Source organism: Anneissia japonica, unplaced genomic scaffold (assembly GCF_011630105.1).
Source record: "Anneissia japonica isolate Jap-2015-1 unplaced genomic scaffold, ASM1163010v1 scaffold573_len2283161_cov171, whole genome shotgun sequence".
NCBI classification, from domain to species: Eukaryota; Metazoa; Echinodermata; class Crinoidea; order Comatulida; family Comatulidae; genus Anneissia; species Anneissia japonica.
In genome coordinates, this window is record NW_022719802.1 from 2,007,514 (window position 1) to 2,012,244 (window position 4,731).

The window sequence follows — 4,731 nt, forward strand, 5'->3', positions numbered from 1 at the left end:
TGAATTACACCAACGTCATCTATCGATAAAAACATCGATTCGATTAATTAACAGCAGCTTTTCGCACTGTGACAGTGCCGATAGAAAACAGCAACTTTTTGGCACTGCGGCAGTGCCGATAGAAAACGGCAGCTTTTTGGCACTGCGGCAGTGCCGATAGAAAACAGCAGCTTTTTTTGGCACTGCGGCAGTGCCGATAGCCACTGCCTACATCAATTCAATATTCGAAAATCTATATAAAAATATTACGATTATTATTGCAACAATTAAATTGAAAAAAACTACATTAACAACTACTTTAAAAAGAAAATGAGTGAAATTGGAGTATTAAATGTGTTATAGAAAAGTCTCATTCATTGGAGGTTATTTCAATTTGTTTGATTTTTGTTTAATACTTACAGTCATCAAGTGATGATGTTTAGCCTGTATTCAATTCAATTCAATTGAATACTAATACGCAATTGTGTATTTAGTGTCCTCGGGAATCAATATTTTGTTTCATACACAACACAGTGTGATATTGTATTAGCTTCAATGAATTCTGTTTACGATAATATTGAGGGATTGACAATCAATTCAAGGTTAGCAAGGTTACAGATCATGGCTACCGATGGCTATCATTCACATCATTGCCTAACAAATTGAATCATGCAGTGGCCTACATACAATTTTAACGCATAAGACCACTCTTCCCCCTTCATGCAATATAAGGGCTCACGCAATGGCGTAGTCAGAACATTTCTGTAGGGGTGGGGGCAGTGTGGGTCTGTGATATTATGTGGGGGGACAAGTGTTCTGATCGAAGCGAAAAACCAAATGCGGGGGGGGCCAGGGGCTGCGAAGGGCTATATATGGCTATATAAATGGCTATCTTACGTGACCTCAGCCTGTTTGCTCTCAAATAATAATGTATAAATTAAGTGAAATTTCTATGTAATTAAAGAATCAAAATGAACATATTGTTTTATAGCAGTTTATTCATTATACAGAACATTTTAAACCATGATGAAACTATTGAAATGTTGTATCTTAACACGAATTACAGTTAAATTTTAGAAACATGAATAACCAGGAATGGGATTGTGCTTTAGCCATTGTGTTGCAACAAGACAAGTGTGTAGAGAATACTGTGAGTTTGTATAAATGCCTGTGATTGCCATTATGTATAGACCTAATGTACTGTAAACTAAAACAACACAATATAGCCTAAATTTGCAAGTCAAAACTACAAACTGGTTGAGCTGAATTCGAGAAACCATCGACATGTAGAAATGTCGATGTACCTCATTAGCCACCTCACCGGGGGACCCCCGCCCTTTGGCTACGCCCTGGGCTCGCGCATAATGGAGCAAATTCTTAAGCTAGATATTAAGTTGCACCGCCTTATACATTTACACTTATATTACTCAGAAATTTCTAAAAACACGTCGGTCCAGTTAAACATGATTAGTTTTGGCGATATTTTAAGCCAAATAAACTCAAAATGAAGAGAATCCAAGTAGTTAAAAATCACCCCTCAACTGATCATCGAGCCCTCCACTTCCCCCATCAGCACCCTCCCCCATTTCAAGACTTCTAGATACGCCACTGAGCAAAGGTTAACTCCTGATACGAAATTTCACGCAAAAGTTTTTCCCGTGTTTGTTGTTTAAAAGGTGTGTTTAACATTAAAAATACTTTGGTATTTAATATTTTGTATGTCGGATACATCAAAATCACAAGTGTATTTCAAAGCATCAACAAAACAAAAACTTTTCGAAGGAGAAGCCGAAGACTCCCCCACCCCATATCTAAAATTTGTCTTCCAGCGACAAAACAAACTAGCTCTCTTCTCATGACCCCTCCCACCATGGGGTTAAACTCTGGATCCGCGCTTGACATGTATTTAAGAGAAGTGCTTAAAAAAGGTATATTTACAGTATATTTATTTATAGAAAATAATGTTGCATACTAGAATTATCAGGAATAAATTTGATAAAGGCATGTTTTTGTCTTGGCTTGGTAATTTAGTGAAGAAGTGAATATATGTCCTAGGCAAGTGTAGGCTTATAGAACCTTTAGTCTGATTTTCTGCAAAAGCTCACTATGAGTGATTGACCTACTTGATTTTGATAAAATGTAAGCCCACTATAGACACTAAATTTCAACTGAAGGAAAAAATGCATCCTAATTTCTTAATCAGTCATTATAAATTTTACGCTGAAGAGAAGAAAATAATGTAAACTATCATTAACGGTTCCTGAGTCATGCGAAAGAGAGAGTAGGTTGGCACCTTTTTCCTATTCCAAACCTAATTAAATTGTGGTCTGTCAAAAAGTGGTCAGGTTGAAACCTGACAAACCGTACCGGTGGCACGGCCCTGATTAACCGTCTTTTATCCAAATTAGTGGTCGCAAATGTTCGGGTTACTTGTACGTTTGATCAAATGGTGGGCATACTTAGTCCTAACAGTTGTTCAAATTAGGGGTGTTTGAAGAAACCATCAGGAATGTAGCATTTTTAAATAATAATGATAGGCTATGATATAAGTCTCTCGACATCTCCCAATTTCTCCTCGTTCTCCACACCTCATTATACTTATTTGTCACCTGCACAAATGTTCACTTTTTTCATGAACAATATTGACTATACCTAGTCATGCTTTTCCATAATGCCTCGTCATTTTGTTCCACCCCGTATTCGAACCCATGCTTTAATAATAACCCACCTTAAAGGCTCCGGAGGAAAAAAAATGTTCGATAATAGAACTGATTTTTCTATATAAAAAAAAAATAAGTTTCATCAAAAACTGAGCAACGGTGAATGAGATACAGATTTTTAAATATTTACCCCCGTTTTTTCCCCAGTTTTTAAATATTAAAAAATCTGTATCTCGTTCACCGTTCCCCAGTTTCGTCAAACAACTTTCTACAACATTATATGGGCCTGTCAGGAAAAATTTGATCCGGGGCAAAAATCGGTCCTGGACCGATTTTGGCTTCATAATTACTTGCCAAATGAGTCCACATAAGCCAAAATCGTCCGCTGAAATTTACTTTGCTGCACAGCAGACTTGGAAATATATTACGTCCGCAATGGTTTTGGCGGAAAGAACAATTCCTAAGCTTTTACAGACGCGCATATGCTAGCCAATCACAATGATGTCCCTAGCTGAAGTCTTAATTTGCATACATCACAGTATAAGAGTTTAAGATCGGAATGTACTTGTGTTGATAGTAGAGCAGGGTTGCCATTTGGCCTTTTTGACGGCCAGATTCCTCAAATCTGGCAGTATAAAAATTTGCCTGGCCGTAACGTTTGAAAAGTCACGGCCAAACTATATTTGGCCGAATTTTTGAATCTACATTTTTTTTTTTTCAATACAGGCTTAGTGTTTTGGATTGTGTTGTTTTTGTTAGCTTAAATTCTATATTTGATTCTAATCACAGTGGCGGATCCAGGTTCAACTATTATTGTGTATGTTTTAAAACACTTCATATCATCATAACTTCATAATTACATTTTAGATTCAATTCACTGCAAGTAGGTCGATGACTGTTCTATTATTGAATGGTAATTGTTATCATCGTGATGGAATAGACAATACCTGGATTTTCGTCAGGAGAATCAGTTAGGGCCTGTATGTATTTTGCCTAACCTGACGGTGAAAATGTATTGAATACTCAGTGCGTGATTCACTAATACACTTTTTAAAATCATATTTCTAAAGCAATAAAATATCGTCACGCACATTTGTATTTGTGGTATTTTAAAGTTGGTTCAACTATTATTGTGTATGTTTTAAAACACTTCATATCATCGTAACTTCATGAATAAATTTTAGATTCAATTCACTGCAAATAGGTCCATGATTGTTCTATTATTGAATGGTAATTGTTATCATCGTGATGGAATAGACAATACCTGAATTTTCGTCAGGAGAATCAATTAGGGCCTATATGTATTTTGCCCAACCTGTCGTGAAAATGTATTGAATACTCAGTGCTTGATTCACTAATACACTTTTTGAAATCATATTTCTAAAGCAATAAAATATCGTCACGCACATTTGTATTTGTGGTATTTTAAAGTTGGTTCAACTATTATTGTGTACGTTTTTAAACACTTCAGATCATCATAACTTCATGGATACATTTTAGATTCACTTCACTGCAAATGGGTCCATGATTGTTCTATTATTGAATGGTACCGTAATTGTTATTATCGTGATGGAATAAACAATACCTGGATTTGCGCCAGGAGAATCAATTAGGGCCTATATGTGTAATTTTGCCCAACCTGTCGTAAAAATGTACTGAATACTCAGTGCGTGTGAAAACACTTGCAAAAAATATTTGCAAGTTGTTCTCTCCAGTGGGACTCGAACCCACGTTCTCCAGATCACTAGCCTGGCATCATGCATTTAGACCACCGAGCTTGCACCTGATGGCCAGGGTTGAATTCGAGCCAAAGCAAGCAGCGAGTACTATTTTTGCAAGTGTTTTCACATGTACTGAGTATTCAGTACATTTTCACGACGGGTTGGACACAATTCCACCTATATGTTCTATTGATGTTGTCAATATTATAATATATCATAGATTCATGAAATGCTTAATAGGCTCTAAACGATAACATGACTTGACCATAGTTTGTTCTCAATATTTTTTTATTTTTTAAACAAAATATTTTTTAGATATTTCTGAGCGTTAATGCCGTACCGTATCTGTTTTAAAAAGCCTCAGAATAGCC